The following is a 23502-nucleotide window of genomic DNA, read 5'->3' as shown; positions in this document are numbered from 1 at the left end:
TTAAGCTAATTATAACATTTGAATGAATTTGAATGGATATTTTTCAATTTATAACAATGTTTCGAAAAAAGTACAGCATTTTCAAAATGTCCCATGCACAATAGTTTTTGAAATATTTTCCTGAAACTTTCTTACAATAGTCATAACACATATTTTAATAATAATTGATATTCATTTCAAAAACAATCCATTGGTTATCCAATTATTTCAATTTTTCTCGCTACACCTCATAACCATGTTAAAACTTATGAATATTTTGGATTTCACGCCCAATATCTCTGAAAATTATAATTACATTTTAAAACGGATTCCAAGTTTCATGAACCTTATAATGTAGAGTGTGTTGACAAAGTTTGAAGGTAATCATACAAAACCTATTGCACAAGGAACGTTATAAACATCTGAAATTGTTAGTTCTGAGAAAAAAATAGTTTTATAAATAAACATCTGTCAAGTAATAATACCTTCATCAGAACTTCCCAGCACCATATGTTTCTTCTTCCTTAACCCTTTAGCAACTGCTTTTGACAGCTTCTGCTTCATCCAAACAGATTTTTTGTCTTCTTTACTATTCATGGCACTTTTCTGCTTCCTGTCTCCGTCACATTCATGACCCACTTTGTAAGTCTTTTCACTCAATTGTCTGCCATCAACTGCCATTTTGACCTTTTGACAGGCTAGGGAACCCATACTGAACTCCCCCACAGCATTTACAATAGCCATGTTCACCCTTGATTTGGAAACAAAGGTCTGTTTAGGGCACTTATGCCAAATAACAGAGTGTAAACTCTCATTTCGATTTTGAGTTTTTCACCTTATACACCTCTTCAACAAATCATCAAAAATAAGATAACAGATGGCAGCACTAGGCCATTTCTAAACATCATGCTCAAGAATCAAGTTGAAACACCAAGGAATCTTTGAGCTATGCCACTTTATGTGCAAGGAAGTGGGCGTGTCCATTCAAACTGAAGTGCACGTGTCATTTTAACGCCCCCACAGAGCATTTAAAAATGGCCGTACAGGCAAAAATAATTACATCACAATGCGCGGCAAGGAATGAAATATCATCTGATGGAAAAATCTCATTTTCGGTTCCTGGACCATTATTGACTGAAAAACTCAGTAGGGTCTCCCCTTAAGGTGCCTTTTCCAAGGTGCGATTGTAGCCGCACGACGACAGCAGTCTCCAACTCCGCACATGCCAGTATGACTTTGGTCTGCGACTCGCGGCGATTGCGACTTGAGCTGCCACACTGGTGCAATGAGCAATGCTGGCGGCCGCAGTCGCTGCGACAGTTGATATAAGCATCTGTTGTATGGAGCCTCCGTGGCTCAGGCTGCAGTGCGCGGCCTCTCACCACTGGATACCGTGGTTCAAATCCCGGGCGCTCCATGTGATATTTGTTCTGGACAAAGCGGAGGCAGTACGAGATTTTCTCCGGGTACTCCGGTTTTCCCTCTCATCTTTCATTCCAGCAACACTCTCCATTAACATTTCATTTCATCTGTCATTCATTAACCATTGCCCCAGAGGAGTGCGACAGGCCTCGGCAGCCGGCACATTTCCTATCCTTGCTGCTAGTCGGGGTCTTCATTCATTCCATTCTTGACCCGGTTAAATGACTGGAAAAAGGCTGTGGATTTTCATTTCATTCATCTGTTGTGTAGCAGTTAATTATTGACTTTGGGTACGATGTCGAAGAAACGAAAAGTCGAGGGAGTGTTCAGTCACTCGCATGATATATAGCACATTGTCACTTAGTTTCCGAGCATAAATGTGTGTACGATTTCAAGCACCCGCAGTAGCCTACAATGATATGTCTGTACGAGACAATGTTTGGGATGAGATAGGTACAAAAATGACAAAAAATGGACTTCTTTCTCTTTCATTAAAATGTCAAGCAAAGGCCTGCCACTAACGAAATCGCCCCTGCTCTCGTCCATTTCTGATGGACTGGACTGCGGCTGGTATCGTGTCTAAAGGGGCCCATGGACGTGCAATATTATTGCGCAAAATGGATTGTACAATATATTGTTGGCTGTCCACACATGTACAATATTATTTCACAACAATCGGGTTTGGCAATAAATAGAATCGTGTGGATTGATGGGTGTGCAATATATTGTGCAAAGCGGTCATAGACGTACAATATGCGTGGCAATATATTGTGCCCTTTTAAGGGCACCCAATGCGGTGGTCTTCTTTCTTGATATGTGCGCCGGCTGCTCCTGAAAATAATGACATTTAAAAATACCTACCGCCTCATGTAGACTCTTCTTCCTCAGGGGTGGTGCGTCCTTGGATCCCTCGGGTTGATGGGCCACACGTCGATCGGGGTGAGGAAATGAAAGATGGGGTAAACTAAACTATTAAATGACGGTACCCAACGACTGAATTAAAATTGAAATAAATAAAATGGTTTATTTAACAAAATTTGCAAAGTGTGAAATTGAAAGTAAAATGGTGTAAAATAAAATAATGTGAAATGAAATTAAAATTAGAAACCATTAAAAGATCTGCATTACAATAAATTAATTATCTGCCTTAATAAATTTTCGACTGAAGGTCGATTAAATTTAAATATTCTGGATTACATCGAACCACTGTCTCCATGACGATGATATGACCACATTTAAACACAGGTCAGAAATACAGTCTCATTTGAATAAATGATTTACAATACCTTGGAAAATGTCCTCTCAAAATAAATTCAGTAATTAATTAGTTAATTTATTAATTCATCAAATTGACATTGACTTTAAGGTGTCTTATCAAATATTTACCTCATATTCAACTCCAGTTGGGAAATACCCAACTCTAAAATAATAATAGAATGCACTAACCATGTGTAACAATAAAAGAAAGAGAGAAAAACAAAACAACCATGAACATGGTACTTTATCCGTTATATAACCTTTGCCACCTATTTAAACTACTCGTGGCTGAAAACAAGAAAATTTATTGAACTGAACATCTAAGTGCTACCACGACTCATTTAGTTTGTTAAACCTTATTTACTTAACTGTGATAGTCTGGACGCTTAAAATACTTAAATTAATTAGGCCAAGTGCCTCAAGTTTACATCTCAAATGAAATCGATCCCTTTACATCGTTAACTTTACCTAGTTTGCCGCTGCCTGCATTTTCATTGTGAATGCATATTTGTGTGGTACCAACTCTAGATGGAGGCAGATCCCATCGTATTTATGTGACTCATTTGCGGCATTTGTGATACAACTGCTTATTAAAGATCGCTTCATTTGCCTAACTGAAATGTAGTGGTGATTACTGACTGTTTTTTGGTATGAGCATACCACTACTATGGTTTTGACTATGAACTAATCGATGATCTCTTACCCTAACACATGAAATCTTATTTACATAAATGAACATGTCAATGGAGAAACACTGCTCCCAAGAAATACTGAAATTAAAATAACCTGACTACACCTATTTTATTTACATAAATCAAATACAAACACTATTCACGAATCAGATTCTAAAATAATACGGTGACAAAATGTATACAAAGAAATGATATCATAATAAAAATCTAGATCCCAGAAATCGCTGCCTAATAAAATTTGAAAAAATGCGCAATATCGCAGTATAAAATATTACCCTGATACAAGTAGCAAAATTATGTGAATTTGATGGCAATCTTTTAACCTCAGACGAAGATGTCTGGACATGACCTTATTCAATCTTTACGGATAATAATTATTGGTATTACATGTCATCAATGATTATACTTGATTGTCGAAACACACATTGATCGGTCGCTCTGTTCACAATTTACCTCGGACTCTCAAGTGCATATTTTCCGAGCATTTATTTTCCCTGGAAACTATTTGAAACACTACAGGCTTTCCGCCTACAACCATTACATATGTCGTCGCATATATAACACTCTCGGTTAAATTATTCATCTCTCAATTCTATTTATTCATCAATATTCTCGACGTAGTAACTCATAATACGGCCTCGCTCGTATCAGGCGGGCGAAATAACTGTGTCGTTAACACATCCATTTTTACGACATTATTCATAACATGGTCCAAATATCACATTTTCCATTTCTCAACGAAGAACATCAGGGATATTACTATTACTTTGCTCGTTATTTTGTTCACCTACCGTTTCACATATTATGAAATATCAGAGCTAACTTATCAATGGCTTCCTGTCACTAATTATTTAACTAAAATAACGAGATTGCCTCTCAAAAACACGGATATCGAAATGTGTAACCACGTTACAATACAGAAATTAACTTTCGCGTATCAACCAAATCGTCGCGAAATACAAAGTATGAGAGCTACCGGAAGCGTTCATCTGAATAATGATTACATACCGTAACATGAAATAATAAACTGAATGCGCTAGCAGCAAAAATAAACATTTAAAACTAGCGTGGCGGCATCTACAAAATCAAAACGTCAACAAAAATATAACGCTCCTTACCATGTTATTATTAGTATTATTATCACTTTAACAATCTTGACTACACTGTATGTAAACTTCTTAGTAAAATAGGATTCTCATATGTCAAAATGACTTACTTCAAAATGATCTAGAAATAATATGAAAAACATTAACTTAAGGAAACTACGCAAATAACACTCGCTAACACTTATTTATTATTATTATTATTATTATTATTATTATTACGATCCTAATTTCACAATTACAATTATTGTGACCCTATGGCATTTATATTCGGAATCGCCAAATATAATTGTCGTAGTCTCAAGTTTAACTCAAAATGAAAATGATATCAAACTATAATTAATACCATCCAACACGTGAATTATTTACAATCCTATCTAAAATTCTAAACTACATTTTTGATCATCGATTGTCCATAGTCCTACCTATTTACTTATTTACATTCTGCTCATTTACCTTATTTGTGCTGGAGGCAGGTCAGATCCTCCTCCGGACTCCGTCATGATGAATTTAGTACTCCATCTTCAAGCTGATGTTATCCAAGAGGTCACACACGCAAACTTGATGGATTTTTACAATAGCGTTGCACACGTCCATATTTATATTAGCACTCGCATTTTTAACACTCCTACGAAGAATATTCAATGACACTGCATTGAGCACCTGACGTGAAGTTGAAAGTCTGGACACCGCTACCTGCCTCGCCTCCTGCTGTCGCCTCTTTCACCCCTCTCAGTTTGTTTGTGTAAAGGATTATTGGTTATTCACCTTCACTGACCATAACACTGGACTCAAGGTCTTAGTGCGGCAGCATTCCACTTGTGAAAACAAAGTTTTTCTCCCAGTAACTGGCTTGACTAATTCTGCTCCCAAATATCTCACTTGCAATAATAGTTCTATGAGAGTGTGGAAATATTTAAATATAATGTTCCCGATGATGTGGAGAATTTTATAATAATCGTCCTCCAAAATATGACTTTTCCACGAAATATACAAGCTACACGTGAACTAGGGAAATGTTATGTAGCTACGGGTTACGAAGTAATTCATTGTTCATTCCGGTCCTAGCACGTCATAAGTTCATTCAAGGCAAGTGTTGAAAATATAACTACCATTGTCAGTCGTTACTTTAATTGCTTGGTTATCTCTGCATAAACTAAAGTTGAATAAAAGTTTGTCAAAGTGTTCATTTCGGCTAAGATATTACTCACACAAATGAATACGTTACTCACTCGGATGCCAACTGCTGTACAAGACTGAAATTCCCCAAGACTGAGAATTCTGACGAGACTGAAGTTCACCACATTGGTGACGTCGTTTTTGTAAACAGTCCACCCCCACTTCAAAAATAGTTCTGTGGAAGGGATGTGGCGTAATGATCCGGCCCTCGGGACCGATTTATCATACGTCCATAGGTTAGAATTTTAGGAAATGTGTTCAAAAACATTCCTAATTTTGGTCCAATTTACGTGTTACATTGCGTTATGAGAAATGATCACAGGTTAATTTATAGGACGGCACGCGTCACAGGCTCTATTTTCTGTAAGAGTATGGCGCCTTCCCGCCATGACTGTTCATTTCCTTGGCGATACCACTCTTCCATGTAAAATTGAAATTTTCTTATTTAACCGCTGATTAACCACACTTTTGCACTGATAAATCCTCAAATATTGTTAGGAAGTCAGGACACAATCTTTCACTGCTACTTCGGGCACCAAATCGCGAAATACTAGTTGTAGATTCCCGCTATGACAAGACATTAAAATTTGCACTTTTGTGATTGGCTGAGACGTTCGCGCTCTTAGTATTTTGGATTCTTCCATTTTCTGCCAAGGGATGACGGGCATTATTCGTTTCTCACTCGCTCTTCTGGGCAGGGAAAATTCCGATGTGCGGATTCCACTTCTCGTCGGCATCATAAAACATAATTGGACGTACCACTCAGGCCAGCTATTTCCTGTTCGTGCCTTAAGACGTATTCTGTAGATATATTTCCAGTCTGAACGGCGCCTGACTGTTGTTTTGTGAGACTGCAAACTTTTCCCAGCCTACTGCAGTATTCCCATATGCGAATTATTAAACATTTAATTTATACATTCATTGTGCACATTCGCTTATGGGTGCAATATAGTTAGTCCATGCCGGTATTTTGTTTGGTGAACACTCGTCTCTGTATCATGAAGCCGCTTCATTTCCTTCCGGAAGTTTGTACGCAGAGAACTGATTAAAAAAATAACTTCTTGCTTGTCGTCGTTCAGGTATTTTTCGCGATATTTCTCAATAAGTAGCTCGTTCTGTTCACTTTTTTTTAACGCGATTACTGTAATCTTTGCTGTTAACGTCCCATGCAGCCGGAAGGTTTGGAAAAACTCCAAAATAAATTTTTTACCACCTGTTTGTCTGCCATCACGATACGTTCTCCCCCACTTGTTGATACCAACTGGCGGGGGGACGGAATATTGCACAATATTGCCAAGACACGGCACAGTACTTTGCGATTTGCGCAATATATTTCAACCTTTTGTGATTTCGTACAATATATTGCACAACCCTTCAATATTAAATACACACTATCAACTATATTGCACAAACCCCGGTATTGCGCAATAATATTGCACGTCTGTGGGCCCCTTAAGAAAACATCCCACGTGCCCGTCGCCTGCGGCTGCTGTCGGCAACGTAAATGGCGACCCCAGTCGTGCGGCTCTGGCCGCCGTGGCGGCTACAGTCGCACTTTGGAAAACGCACTTTTAGTGTGATTAGCGGCCACCCCCGGAGGCCAGGGTTCGATTATTATTATTATTATTATTATTATTATTATTATTATTATTATTATTATTATTATTATTATACGTGGTCATGGGACTGTCAGCCTGTTGTAGCCTCCTTCCGTCTTTCAAGCAAGGAATGAGTGAGTGAGTCAGGCTGGAGAGCTCCCGGCAGGCCTGAGGGTATGTGACAGCCTCTGTTTCTAGTCTGATTTTCGTCTGGTGTTTCCGTGAATTTTCTAGAAGGCGAAACTGGAACGCTCGTATTTTGGCCGCACGCGGAAAATTCTAGAACTTCATCACCAGGTATATGAATGGAGGCTCGCTGCGAACAGGCGGTCATATTCCCGTCTTTGCCATGACATTTGAAAAGTGGTGCGAGGGCTGGAACGGAGTGCACTCAGTCTCAGGAGGTCAAATGAGTAGAGGTTCGATTCCCCCCTCAGCAATCCTGGAAATGTTTTCCGTGGTTTCCCACTTCTCCTCCAGGCAAATGCCGGGATGGTACGTAATTTAAGGCCACGGCCGCTCCCTTCCCTCTTCCTTGTCTAGCCCTTCCAATCTTCCCATCCCCCACAAGGCCCCTGTTCAACAAAGCAAGTGACACCGGCTGGGTGAGGTACTGGGCCTCCTTCCCAGTTGTATCCCCGACCCAATGTCTCACGCTCCAGGACATTGCCCTTGATGCGGTAGAGGTAGGATCCCTCGCTGAGTCCGAGGGAAAACAACCCTGGAGCGTAAACAGATAAAGCAGAATAAGGAGATTTAATGATGGAAATATGTTCCGAATTTCCCATGCCCCGGCACCATTGCGGTGAAATTTGGTGTTAAGTACATTCGTAGGGAAAGTCTGTCTGTGATCGTGGGGCAGAATGGTTTTGTAAGTGAACCCTTCGTATAATCGCATTTCTTAATTTCTTAATCAAAACACATTTAGAAATTTTGCTGTAACACTCACTAATTTTTCTGTAGTGCGCTACTTCCTTCGACAGATGATTCACCAGTTCGTTACCGTAGCTTCGAACGTAGGCTTTAACCCAGGCGAGCTCCATTTTCCAGTTGTTACGTGCAAGCGTTTTCGATTTTATCTTCGTTTTGTGAATAAGATAATTCTAGTTGTTAATACATTCTAATGACCGGGCGAGTTGGCCGTGCGCGTAGAGGCACGCGGCTGTGAGCTTGCATCCGGGAGATAGTAGGTTCGAATCCCACTATCGGCAGCCCTGAAGATGGTTTTCCGTGGATTCCCATTTTCACACCAGGCAAATGCTGAGGCTGTGCCTTAACTAAGGCCACGGCCGCTTCCTTCCCACTCCTAGCCCTTTCCAGTACCATCGTCGCCGTAAGACCTATCTGTGTCGGTGCGACGTAAAAGAACTAGCAAAAAAAAAAAAACACATTCTAATGAGTGTATTTAGCAGATGATTCAGCAACCTTGATCCAGAGCCTGTAAGAACTAGTTCTGTAAGCACCATATATCAACCTTCTGCTTATTAATTACCATTCGGTGGCTTATTTTGTACGTACATTAAATATAAATGTTCATCTACGCCATACGCTAAACAATAATGAATTCTCCATGCAAAAGCAGCTAGTTGAGATGCAATAATTATTTTTTTCTAACAGATTTTCCGCATGCTGATGCGGCCTTGGGTGTAAAATGTGTCGCCATATGAATTTGGCCCTGTTTTACGGTAGGGTACCCTTCCTGACCCAACGCCTGTGTGGAGGGATGTATTCACTCTTGTGCCTTTCTGTGGTAGCTCCTAGTGTGATGTGTGTGTGAAGAGGGACGTCTTGGGACAAACACAAACACCCAGTCTCCAATTAGGAGGAATAAGAAGCTCCAGGAAATCGAACCGAGGATTATCTGAACCTGTGACTTGCAGCCGAGGAGCCGGGCCTAGTAAAAGAGGAACTAGCTGTTCCAGTTTCAACCAGGTCAAGGGAATGAGTGAAGCACCCATCTAGCGGCGAGGATAGGAATTGAGCCGACTATCGAAGCCTGTCGCACTCCTCTGGGTTAGTGATTAATGACTGACAGATTAAATGAAATGATGGTGGAGCGCGTGACAGGGAAAACCGGAATACCTGTCCCACCTTCACTTTGTCCAGCATAATTCTCACATTGAGTGACCGGGATTTGAACTACGGATCTCAGCGGTTAGAGAATGGCGTGCTACCGCCCGAGCCTCGTAAAAGTGAAACGCTGTACAAATGCAGCTCATTGAAGATTTTAGCCTAACAAAACAACTGCTGTCCAACACTGTCACGCAGTCAATGTGACTTTTTCGACAAAGTCTGCTTGCCTCATTTATCAGACAATTTGAACTGACGAAATTATTGGACCCATTTCCAGCCCTCAGACCTCATTAAAATCTTTAGATTAGCTAGAAGTCGAACTCGGGACTACAAAGCACACTACCCTTCACGGCGCTAGTTAATTAGCTAAAAAGCTGAACATAGGCCTACAAAACCACCTTTTCTCATGATTAAACTTATTAGATATTTAAAAGTGATCTGCGAGGACCTGGTTGTACCTGTACTGTATAACATTGTCTTTGTTCATGAATGAATTTTACATTTTATAGCTCGTAATATGACGGACTCAACGGCTAACTTCGCGCCTAATAACAGCATCAATCTATATTCTCATGAACAAGGTAAAACTCTATGCATAGCAAATTAACTGATAATCTACTCTTTCCCTCTCTCTATCCTCGTTTATTTGTCAGTCGCCATCCTTCGCTATCTTCCCCCAGACATGTTGCTTGTAGAAGGGCCGGGCTGAGTGACTCAGACAGTTCAGGCACTGGCCTTTCGACCCCAACTTGGCAGGTTCGATCCTGGCGGTATTTGAAGATGCTCAGATACTAGCCTCGTGTCAGTAGATTTTCTGGCACGTAAAATAATTCCTGCTGGACAAAACTCCGGCACATCGGCGTCTCCGAAAACCGTTAAAAGTAGTTGGTGGGACGTAGAAACAGGGGCATCGGGGACGTGCGTTTTATGCAGTCCGTCCAACGTGCGGAGGCTCCTCACTGTTGTTGGTGGTGAGAATTGTTTTAAGAGGAAGTTCAACTGGGCAACCATTATCTTTCCCTTGGATATTTCCTTTTGCTCACACTCTGCTAGTGGTACTGATGAATAGCTCATTTGGATAGACTCGTTGGTGCGAAATACTGTCTATGATATGAGAAGCATTAGCTTCCCGCACCACATTTCAAACGAGTCGATCTTCCTCAAATCTTCAGCTCGCAACGTCAGGGTTCAGAACCGTACATAAAGACTGATAATACTAGTGTAGCATTACGAAAATGTTTACAAAGTCTGGACTGGGAAATCTTGGGAGAAAGGAGACGAGCTGCAAGAATTAGTGGTATGCTCCAAGCTGTCAATTAAAATATGGCGTGGACTGACATTTGTAGACGAGTATGTTGGAGTGGTTCTTTTGAAAGTATAAAAGATCACAACATAAAGATAATGTTCGAATTCTAGGAGAAAACTAGGGACAAATATTCGTTTATAGGAAAATGAGTAAGGAATTGGAATAATTTATCAAGGGAGATGTTGAATAAATTTACAAATTCCTTTCAATTATTTAAGAAAAGTCTTGGTAAACAACGGATAGGGAATCCGCCACCTGGGCGACTGCCCTAAATGCAGATCAGTGGTGACTGATTGTTAGTTTAATATCAAGCTTTACTGAAGTGGAGCGATCCTTCCAAATAACAAGACAGTTCATTCTTGGCCATGGCAATGTTCCTCCCCTTGGTGTCAGTTAATATTGGACTAAGGAAATCTCAAGATTATCATAATTAGACAGGAATGATCCTTTCTATCTACCTCACATTGGAATTAAGGGAAATTTCGGTGAAATTCCTTCAAATGACATAAACATACTGGCTGAGTGCAAACAACACGTACGGTAAACAGGTAGGAAAATTGATGCACCTCCAGATAAATTAGTAAACAAGTGTACATATCTAAATATGTAAGGCTTAGCCTCATTACCTGTGTAATAAAGAATATGTATATATTTCATAAAATATCAGAACTGTTCTGACAAATCAGTGCTGATGGTAGTATTATTCAAGTTATACAATCGTGTCAGCACACACATTTTTAGCTCAGAAATGGTTTTCAGACACTAAGGTCCACTGTCAGTGATTACCTTTTCAATTTGTTTTATGCCTTACGTCTTATGGGGATAATGGAGTAGAAAAGGGCTAGCAGGGGGAAGGAAATGACCGCGGCCTTAATTGAGGTGCAACCCCAACATTTGGCTGGTGTGGAAAGGGGAAACCACGCAAAACCATCTACAGGGCTGCCAACAGTTGTGTTCGAACCCACTATCTCCCGAACGCAAGCTGACACAACTATGCAACCACTTTCTCGGTAAAAATCGGTAATAATAATAATAATAATAATAATAATAATAATAATAATAATAATAATAATAATGCCAACGGCCGTAGCCATGTTGAATCACCGGATCTCGTGAGATCTCCGAATTTAAGCAACATTGGGCGTGGTCAGGAGTTGGATGGGTTGCCACGCGCTGTTGGTGGGTGGTAAGGGAATGGAGGAGCGGAAAGGAGCTGGCCACCCTACCGCACGTAAACTGCGGCTCAGGAACACCTCTGCGGAGGTTCGGACCTGCCTTCGGGCAGAATACCCCCTCCCTTAATAATAATAATAATAATAATAATAATAATAATAATAATAATAATAATAAAATATTCCAAAGGAGATGAAGTGTAAATGACGGTATTATGTTATCACTGTGCGAGTTATAAATCAACAAGGTTACTTTACGTATACTGTGAAATCTTAAGCATTTATTACTTATTTCATCGATTTAACCTCCAAAATTCACTTTTCCTCCGCACTCAGCGAGGGATCCCACCTCTACCACTCAAAGTCAGTGTCCTGGAGAGTGAGACAACTGGGAAGGGGAACCAGTATCTCACCCAGGTGGCCTCACCAGCATGCTGAGCAGGTGCCTAGTAAGAGATGGAAAGATTGGATGACCGGGCGAGTTGACCGTGTGGTCAGGAACGTGCAGCTGTGAGCTCGCATCCGGAAGATAGTGGGTTCGAGCCCCATTGTCGGCAGCCCTGAAGATGGTTTTCCGAGTTTTCCCATTTTCACACCAGGAAAATGCTGGGGCTGTACCTTAATTAAGGCCACGGCCACTTCCTTCCCATTCCAGGGCCTTCCCTATCCCATCGTCGCCGTAAGACCTGTCTGTGTCGGTGCGACGTAAAGCAACTAGCAAAAAAAAAAAAAAAAAAAAAAAATGAAGATTGGAAGGAAGAAGGCAGGAAGCGGCCGTGGCCTTAGGTTAGATACCATTCCAGCACTTGCCTTGAGAAGTGGGAAATCACGTAACCGCGTAAAACCACATCGAGGATGGCTGAGGTGGGAATCGAACCCCCTCTACTCAGTTGACCTGCCTAGGCTGAGTGGACCAGTCCTCGTACGACTTTTCAAGGTTCATGGCAGGTCTGGGAATCGAATCCGGTCCTCTGGGGGTGGCAGTTAATCACACTAACTCCTACGCCACAAGGATGGACACCTTGTATATTCATGATCTAAACTCATTTGTATAGTTTGTTTGTCTTTATCTATTACAATGTACTTTGTTTAATGACTATTAATGATACTCTATTCCACTACTCAATACGAATAATTTTATCACCTGCAAATTCTTACGACCGCTGAATTGTCAGCTTTGTGGCGTTTGTTTCAGAAGGCCACAGAATCGATTACCGGCTGGAATGAGCATTCTAACTTTGTACGGTTAATTCCTTTAGCTCAGGAGCAGGGTGTTCGTGTTCGTCTTAATATGAGCCTACATCATTTGCAACCAACCATGTGCTTTACTTTCTGAGCATTATTTTAAGACAGGCGCAGTTCTAGCGTTAGTTCACACCATCACATGCCCTACCGTCCGTGGAACAGAACACGTATTTATGACGTAATGTTTCTTTGTGTTACGCTACTTGCCCGTACGTAGAAAGAATCTTGGCAACATAGCAATGGCCACACTCTCACTGTTAACTTCCTCTCATTCGACAGCACCATACTCTTACTTACCGATGCAAGAGGAGGAACAGGAGGGGGGGGGGGGGATGTGGGTGGCAGTTTACAGTGTTGTTACTGGCCGGACACTTCCGGCGCTGTTTACAGATTATCCTCTTAGTTGATATTCTGTTCAGTAGATGATGATAGGAACTGTTTTGTTAACTTTCTTTAGAACAATGTGATAGGTCGAAGAAAATTTCCTTTTATTTTCGTATTAAGTTTCAACCCCTTTCTCCAATGAAGAAATACTTCCTCATAATAGAAACTGTATGAAGCTGATAACAGAAATAATATCAGAAGAAATACGGGCGAGTTGTCCGTGTGGTTATTTGCGCGCAGCTGTGAGCTTGCACCCGGGATATAGTGGGTTCGAACCTCAATATTGGCAGCCCGGAAGAAGGTTTTCCGTGGTTTCCCATTTTCACAGCACGGCATGTTTCTCCCCATTTCTAAGCCCTTTCTTATCCCATCGTCACCGTAAAACCTATCTGTGTCGGTGCGACGTAAAGCAAATAGAAAAAAATACAATAATAGTAATCAGAAAATACATAAAGATAAAAGAATTCATGCACGACAAAATTTCCCACCAATTAATGTCTCTCAAAATCCGAAGCATCTAAGGCGTGTTTAGATGGTGAATATACTGAACATATATTTTTTTATAATCTGCTTTACGTCGTATGGCGACTATGGTATAGGAAAGGGCTAGGAGTGAGAAGGAAGCAGCCGTGGTGTTAATTAAGGTACAGCTCCAGCATTTGCCTGCTGTGATATTGGGAAATAATTAGGGGCTACTGACAGTAGGGGTCGGAACTACTACCTTCCGAATCTAAGCTGAAAGCTACTGTAAAGGCAAACTGACGCATCAGTCTTGACCTCATGGCTAGGAGCAGGTTGTCCCGTCGTGATAGGGAATCCCCGCGCCTCGCTTGTGTAACACTTGCTTCGTTTGTGATTGAATTTAGCTATTTAGTTACTTTGTTACTGAAGTAACGGTAACTTAGTCACAGAATTTGCCTGGTGTAAAAATGGAAAACCATCCTCAGGGCTGCCCACAGTAGTCCTGTATTGAATGGGTTCTCTGGTACTTCACTTTACGAATACACACCAAACAGTGTCTCCACACTTCACACCTCATGCAAGGCGAGTTACCACTTCATCTATATCCAAGAGATGGAAGCGGAAACCCTACGGTTGTCCTTCCAACTGGTTTTTTACATGAATATGTCATAGTTCTGGGGATCATCCGAAAATTTGCATGACGCGACAAGACTCGACAAAATGTTTCCAACATCACGTACGAGTAGGAAGAACACAGGAACCAGCAGACTTGTGTATGCGGAGGAAAGAAAGCTGGCTCACAACCAGAAAATGAAGGAATACTGGAATAGGAGAAAGCAGAAGGCCCATGTGACGAGAACATAGGAGCCTCGTGGTTCTCGGTAGCCCCAAACGACAATGAAGAAGAAGATAATACAGAGTGATCTAGCAACCCCTTCCAATATAGCCTATTTTGCTGCAGCCCAACTAACGTACACATGGTTATAGGGGTGCTATTCTCCTTCAGGCATACTGTATGGCACTAATGTTCAGTGAGCACATTTTGCACACGATTTTGAACCCTAGCGAAATGTAATATCATCCGATCGTAAAACATGACGCATTGAAATAATGGAGCAACGTCCTTTTACCATGTAACTATATTAATGTGGCGTGCCTCGTGACCGCGTGGAATGAAGAGGAGAATCAATGCATAAAACTAGGTAATACTGAGTAATTAATATCTTAAACATGTAACCGGATGGTGTATGTACTCTGCTCTCTTCATACTACCAGCATGTTTCCAGCAGTGTAGCATAGCGGATGAGGTTAGGCTTTCATTTAACAATCGACGGAATGTGCCAGAGGCGGTTCGAATCCTGCCTTGTTCAAATATTTTCGCATCGGTATGATGCTTGAATACGATAACAGAAGCCCACGTTTGCCACATTCAAACAGTAGGATGACGCGTACTCCGCTGGTTAGGGCCTGGTTGTACTGTAATCCCTGCATCCGACATGTTTTCCCCAGAGGAGTACATTGACATGCTCCTCATCCCGACAGACACCCGGCTGCTACGACATTCCACCGTGCTGAAAGGCGCCTGAGGACAACAGGTGTGATTGCCAACCAGCCACCAGTCCGCGATAGGCCCGTTACATCGGGTGAAACAGAAGAGGTCGTTCTGGAGGCAGCTCGTAATAATCCACACATCAGTATAAGGGCGATTGCATGACAGGTGAACACCAGCCAGCCGTCCGTTTGGCGAATACTGCATGAATATACATTTTACCCAAACCATCTTGAGCTACACCAAGAGCGCCATGGACGAGATTTCGAAGCTCGAATGGAGTTTTGTCGGTGACTATTAGGCAGGCTGGACAATGATGCAGCATTCGTATCGCTTTTCTTGCTCTCGGACGAATCGCGCTTCCACAATAATGGGAACGTCAATCGCCACAACATGCACTATTGGAGTCCAGACAATCCTCACTGTGTGTGACAGGCGGCCTATCAAGTACGATGGGAAGTGAACGTTTGCTGTGGATCTTAGGGGATCGCCTGATTGGACCTTATTTCTTTGAGGGCCATTGGAAGGGTCACTCTAACTGCACTTTTTGCGTCAGGAACTCCCACTTCTGCTGGAGGATGTGACCTTGCACGATCGTTTGACGATGTGGTTGCAACAGGATGGAGCTCCACCACATTCGACTTTTCCCGTTCGTAACCATCTGAACCAGAAACTGCCAGTGAAATGCATAGGACGAGGAGGCCCTGTTTCTTGGCCCGCTACATCACAATATATATTTCAAAAAAATGTATTATTCGCCCCGGAATCGAACCTCCCACCTGCCACGCAATCCCGCTCCGCCACGCCTTTACGAACTACACTACCGTTCCGTACGACACATAGGGCAGCTTATAGCAGTTATTAGCTTTAATGCAGTCACAATATCAATTTAGGGTTTCGCCGGCGAGTCAGGTTCATATGATCTAGAAGGCACTCGCACGTCTTCCTGTGTTTAATACGAGTATAACATTATGGCTGCCTATCATGGTGAGGATATGAGGTTGTGTTATCTGAGCATACCGGCAGGGCAGATGTTTTCAGGACGGAGTGAATATTGTGGGTTGCATAAAACTACATTGGAAAGGGCGGTTGAATCACGCTGTATATATACCGGGTGGTTCACCAGCTCCTTAAGTTTTCGGAAACAGCAACCCAACTAACGCATAAAACATGAAGATCCTTATAATTTTGTTTAATGAACACCATCATCATCATCATCTGTTTACCCTCCAGGTTCGGTTTTTCCCTCGGACTCAGCGAGGGATCCCACCTCTTCCGCCTCAAGGGCAGTGTCCTGGAGCTTCAGACTCTTGGTCGGGGATACAACGGGGGAGGATGACCAGTACCTCGCCCAGGCGGCCTCACCTTCTATACTGAACAGGGGCCTTGTGGAGGGATGGGAAGATTGGAAGGGATAGGCAAGGAAGAGGGAAGGAAGCGGCCGTGGCCTTATGTTAGGTACCATCCCGGCATTCGCCTGGAGGAGAAGTGGGAAACCACGGAAAACGACTTCCAGGATGGCTGAGGTGGGAATCGAACCCACCTCTACTCAGTTGACCTCCCAAGGCTGAGTGGACCCCGTAAAAGCCCTCATACCACTTTTCAAATTTTCGTGGCTAGCCGGGAATCGAACCCAGGCCTCCGGGGGTGGCAGCTAATCACGCTAACCACTACACCACAGAGGCGGACAAGGACGTTGAATTAATACTGTAAACCTCCACTGAAGACTTTGACACGTGTGTTGGAACGAGTTGGAACGGCAGTACTTAGGTACTAAACCTCTAGATAGCACCATGTATACTGATATCGTGGCTGAATCGGTTAAGCGCTGTAGCAGGTGATGTCTAAGGATTGACAGTGTAGTGGTTCGAACCGAGCATAAGGCAAATTCTTTGAACGACAGAGGTGTTTTTCTTAGCGGGAATACACTATTATTCAATATTTTTTGCTGTTTGTTTTAAGGAGTGCGCTCTGTATTGGCGTCTTCCCACTAAGAATGGATGGGGGAAGGAAATCGGCCTTGTTTTTTTAAATTAAGGCACCGTCCCGGTATTTGCCTTGGGGTGAAAATGGGAGACGAGGAAAACCGTTTCGGCCAGCATGGGATTCGAATCCACAACCTACCTAATCCAACGCACACAAATAACAATCCACACCAAGCAGGTCGCATCACAGCACTTATTCATTTCCTCACGCTGTATTCGCATGAAGAGTACGTTGAATTGTTGCTTTTCTAAGGAGAAAGCACGGACGAATTAAAATGTATGCCTCGTGCTCAGTAATGGTAAAAAGTTAAATGAACATAGTAAAGTGGTGAACATTTCAAACACTTGTTAGGTACTGTGAATATGCAGGGTGCGCCTCTGTGGTGTAGTGGTTAGTGTGATTAGCTGCCACCCCCGGAGGCCCGGGTTCGATTCCCGGCTCTGCCACGAAATTTGAAAAGTGGTACGAGGGCTGGAACGTGGTCCACTCAGCCTCGGGAGGTCAACTGAGTAGAGATGGGTTCGATTCCCACCTCAGTCATCCTGGAAGTGGTTTTCCGTGGATTCCCACTTCTCGTCCAGGCAAATGCCGGGATTGTACCTAACTTAAGGCCACGGCCGCTTCCTTCCCTCTTCTTTGTCTATCCCTTCCAATATTCCCATCCCCCCGCAAGGCCCCTGTTCAGTATAGAAGGTGAGGCCGCCTGTGTGAGGTACTGGTCATACTCCCCAGTTGTATCCCCGACCCAGAGTCTGAAGCTCCAGGACACTGCCCTTGCGGCGGTAGAGGTGGGACCCCTCGCTGCGTCCTAGGGAAGAACTGACCCTGGATGGAAAACAGATTAAAGAGAAGAAGAAGAATATACTTCCTACCTACAGATCATCATGTCGTAGTCCAACCTGGTTACGTAACATCGGATTAAAACGGTACTTTTTCAGTACCAAATACACTCTCCGGGAAAGGGTGGTATTTGGCCGTATTACAGTCGGTGTAAACGGAGTTAATCGATAAGAAGTGTACCTAGCCTGTGATTTGGGCCTAGTACCACGCGGTTTAGCTACCGCGAGCTGTGGTGCATGGTAAACACGTTTTAGTCCTTATAGACACTTCCTGTCCAAACGTAAGATAGTGTTATTCGCAGCTGTGATTATTTTCCACATTCATAATACTTTAAGCAATAGAAATAATACTGTCGTTACTGATTTCTACCATATTCGCGAGCATTATATACACGGTATTCTTGTACTAAGGCCATAAAGAAGCAGGTACTAATGTTTATTCGGATGACAACGATATACGCGTTAGTTGAGTTACCTTCTTCTTCTTCTTCTTCTTCTTCTTCTTCCTCTTCTTAGTCTGGTTACTCTCCACGTTCGGTTTTTCCCTCAGACTCAGCGACGAATCCCACCTCTACCTCAAGGGCAGTGTCCTGGAGCTTCTGACTTTGGGTGGGGGATACAACAGGGAGAATGACCAGTACCTCGCCCAGACGGCCTCGCCTGCTGTGCTGAACAGCGGCCTTGTGGAGGGATGGGAAGATTGGTTTGTATAGACAAGGAAGAGGGAAGGAAGCGGCCGTGGCCTTAAGCTAGGTACCATCCCGCCATTTTTCTGGAGGTGAATTGGCAAACCACGGAAAACGACTTCCAGGATGACTGAGGTGGGAATCGAACCCATCTCTACTCAGTTGATCTCCGGAGGCTGAGTGGACCCCGTTTCAGTCCTCCTACCACTTTTCAAATTTCGTGACAGAGCCGGGGATTGAACCCGGACCTCCGGGGTGGCAGCTAATCACGCTAACCACTAAACCACAGAAGTTGAGTTACCTACCTCCTAAAAAATAAGGGGCTGGTGAACCACTCGGTATATATATAACTAGCAGAAAATGGAGGTAAAGGGGAACCAAAGGTCACCATAGGATCCCTCAATTTAGGATATTAATGACATCTAAAAATAAATGGTAGAGCATAAAATATCCCACTCGAGTCGTGTCCATAGAGTTAAAAAAAATTGTATTTGGCTGATTCGGCATTACCTAACCCCCTGAAAATGAATAAGCGGGTACGAACTTCACCGAGGTTCTCCAATAATTGAAAATCAACCATCTGTATTCATACATAACCTTTATCTGTATGTAAGCACTTCCTCGCCACACAAATACATACAAGATAGCAACACACTCAATAAATATGCAAAACTACTGGAAGACTTCTTATATACATTCATCAATCCTAGAATAGAACGAAAAGCAGTGGGAACACGACAGTGGGGACTCTACTACCATTTGTAGTAGGCCCGATGACCAATGGTCACTCTCTCTGTTTATCAACACAAATTGCCGGCTATCTCCATCAACACACGGATATCACATTGTTTGTGTACCTGTTTTTCACTGATAACAACACTTGGTTTTAGAGACACTTTCGCTCTTACAAACACACTCTATTAGTCCATGCCTTGAAACCTTAGCGCAAGAGTTATGTAAGTATCAACAAGCAAACAGAACTGCTCCGTTCGTGCATAATCAGACGTACACTCGTTAATTCTCACAGTTATATCCTCCGTAAATTGTTCACTGGACCGCTTTTTTTTTTCTACGGGGGCTCCCCGTAGCCCTCCCCCCCCCCCTCCCGCCGTGACCATCGACTCAATCTACATGGCCTGCGACATGCTATTAATTTCTAACAAGAAAGACATAGCAGGGAAGAGTGGGATGTGATACAAGGAGTATCTGCCGGTTTCCGAGTTAGACTCGCTACCACGGCAAGAGTTTGTGTTGGTAAGGTAGTGTTGAGGTGTGGTATTGAAGGGTCAGGGGAAAACCACATAGGCAGAAAGAGGAAGCGCCTATATGTAAAACCTGACATCTTGTGATAGCACATACAAGGATTTGGGCTGGAAAGGTCCAGTGGTAGTGTTAGTTGAGAATAGGTATCATGCACCAGCCATGATCCATCGTCTCGCCATTCCATCTGCCAGGGGATCGGTCCGTCTGGGCACTGCCGTGACTAGCGCGGGCCTTGCCGGTTGCGGAGCCATGCGTCGAGTACCACTAGGGCCCGCCGGACAGCGCCACCTCCTTGGAGTCCCTCGTACCCAGTCTCCGATCCCGGAGAATGAGGCCAAGCCCGCCGGGGCGTGGGCATCCTGGAAGGGGTTGGGTCATGACGCTGGGCCTCCTTACTCTCTGCCTCCGCCATGCCCCGGTAGACTGTGCAACTGCGATGGGAGGCCGGGTGGCCCCCGCGCAGTTGGGGCACACCGGCACCTCCTTAAGTGTTGCGCAGGCCGTGTAATGGTGATCACCCCCACAACGGTTGCACCTCACTTGGGGGCCACAATTCTCCTGCCGGTGGCCCCACCTCAAACAGCGGAAACACTGCAAGTGCCGTTGAGGGGGACGTTTCAATCTCATCTGATTGCCGCTACCCACTGAGGTCCTCTCCTGATTGACTCCTTGCTCGGCTGCTGTCCTGGGAGCAGTCCTGAGTTGCGGCTGGGCGGCCCTCACCTGGTGGGCCAGCGTCTTCTTCTTCCTCCTCCTGGTCCTGGGGCGGCGTCTTCTTCCCGGGGATCTCTTCTTGGCAGGAGAAGGGGCCTCTTCCTGGTGGCCCTCCTCCCAGCCTGGTGGTCCCGCGGTAGCGGGTGGTTCCACTGCGTCGCCGTCTTCTTCCTTCTCCTGGCTGGCGGCGGTGGCGTCGGTCGGTGCCAACACTCGACAGCGTTCCCTGTCCTGTGGGGCGCACGTCGATGTCTGCAGCTCGACAGTCACACTGGCAGGCTGGGCCTGCACAGCAGCCTCTAAACGCCAGGGGGCGTCCTCCTCCACTGCTGTGCAGCCGTCCGCCTTCGCAAGCGCTTTCCTGGTAGGCATGCGTCTGCGTAAACTTCGCCCTGGCAGCCGGTCGATGAACCTGGTTGGCGGCCTTGTTGGTCTGTGTGTACTTCGTAAAGTACAGCGGTCCAACTGGGGGCCCGCCGTCGGTCCTTGGCTCCGTCTGGGTGACTGCCTCCTGGTAGCCTGAGACGTCCAGATTCTCCCTGAGTCCCGGTAGTCCGACCACTTGGTGCTGCTGGGACGCCAGCTCCTCGTAGGTCCTGAGGCTGGTTGCATCCCTAGGGCAGATGATGACCGTGCAGCCAGGGATCACCTCGTTGATGATCTCGAAGAGAGACTCTCCGATGAACTCCGCAATCGCTTTAAGGAGATCGGTTATGTAAATCGTCTCCTCGTAGGTATGCTTCCCCCACCGGTTGTACACCAGCAGTGCGCCGGGCGTCGAAGATAGGGGTCTTCCGCAGCGATGAGCGCCGCTTCTAGTTTTGGTACGGTTCTTCTGCAGTCGTAGTCGGCCGGTCTCGCTGGAACAGATAGCTTCTCCGTCCTGGTCCTCCTGAAAAGAAATCCTGAAAGAGAACAGTAAGCGAGCACTGAAAAGTGCTCAGCTCTGACAAATGCTCTTTCGAAATTGTACTAACAAGTACAGCTGCTGGACTAGCACTTAAAAAGTACAGAGCGCCTGGCGAGGAGAGGGACAGCGGAGCGAGAGACACGTACGTGTTCAGCACAGACAAGCTCCTCCTCTTTCACTGGACCGCGTCCGTTCCAAATTTTAGTAGACTTCTCCTCCCCACCATTTCTCGATATCCAAGTTCCTGCCGGTTTGTCTGTCCAATCATGAGCGAGAGATATCCAGTGCCATGGTGACAATGGTAAAACGTGTCTACAACTGGACCACGGCCAAAGTCTGACGTGTTGGTGTCCGTGTCTCAGGTAGGACTCTCCGCACGATGACTCATAAAGTTTTCCTTGTTGTTATTCCGAACCTGGAAATAGCTGTATGTTTTCCAATTGCCTCAAGAAAACAAATTACTAATACCTAACACTGAGGGCTTCCAGCTTCAAATATTCTTAACTTATTACACCATTAAAAGAATAATAATAATAATAATAATAATAATAATAATAATAGTCTAATAATAATAATATGCTCTAATAAAACCAGCATGGGGATGTGATATGTACCATTACACTGATGACACATTTGGTGTTTACCCGACAAATTTCACTAAATATTATCCACAGACACCCAAGAGAGTTTCGGTTAATTCTGCCATCTAGCGGGCCTAGAGTAAACCTGTACGTTGAAATTGACGAGCAGATAGCCAGATGGCGTCAAATTAAAATGTCTGCACTGGGTAGCTGAGGCCACACGATTGTTATTTATATTATTGCTGTATGGCAGTCTCTGATGTGTATCTATCCTTAATTATGCAACTGTGTGTGATAATAGTACATGAAAATACAGAAGGCTAAATTCCTCACTGGCGTGATGTACGAATGATGTTACCAATACCGAACAGGCTAGCCAATCCCATGCCTGGAAGCTGGAACTTCTTTTTAATAGACCCGCTATTCATTATAATTTGCGAATGATGCATACAAAATTTTGCTTCCATTGCAATCAACGCTTGGCATGGAGAATCACCAAATTTGAATTCAGGTGATTACAGATGGCTAATTTATACTGTTCGACATAACGCTAGCGTAGTCCACATAGACTCTAATCTGGTAACCAAATTGACCGACTGAAATCACTTGTGTGTGTGTGTGTGTGTGTGTGCGCGTAGTCCTGCGAATCGTTCCAATCCGCTGGCGCGATTCGAGAGAATTACAGAGAAGGGGATAGGCTTGCGGATGTGAACATGGAACAGCACACAGTGAGCAAAAAGTTCTATACATACTCTGATGTTACATTTCCGAATCAAATTGGTCTATTATTGTTATGATATTGAATAGTGTTCGATTTTTCAAAACATTGAACTAAATAAGATCGGAGAGACACAGGAAGCAGCGATGCACGTGCAGTGGTCGGTGGACTAAAATAATTGTCAAATGGGTGGATAAAGGGAAGAGACTATTGAAAAATCAATTAAAAAAGAACTGTCCTAAACCTGATTAATAGGGGGATAGTGAACTGGACGGGACATATATTGAGAGGAAAGAAAAGGACTTTTAACAACTGTTCTTCAAGGTACAGCGGATGGGGAAAAGAAACCACGAAGGAGATGAATCACAATACTGTACGAAGTGA

This window comes from Anabrus simplex, chromosome 7 (genome assembly GCF_040414725.1).
Source record: "Anabrus simplex isolate iqAnaSimp1 chromosome 7, ASM4041472v1, whole genome shotgun sequence".
Lineage (NCBI taxonomy): Eukaryota > Metazoa > Arthropoda > Insecta > Orthoptera > Tettigoniidae > Anabrus > Anabrus simplex.
This window is presented reverse-complemented; position numbering follows the sequence as displayed.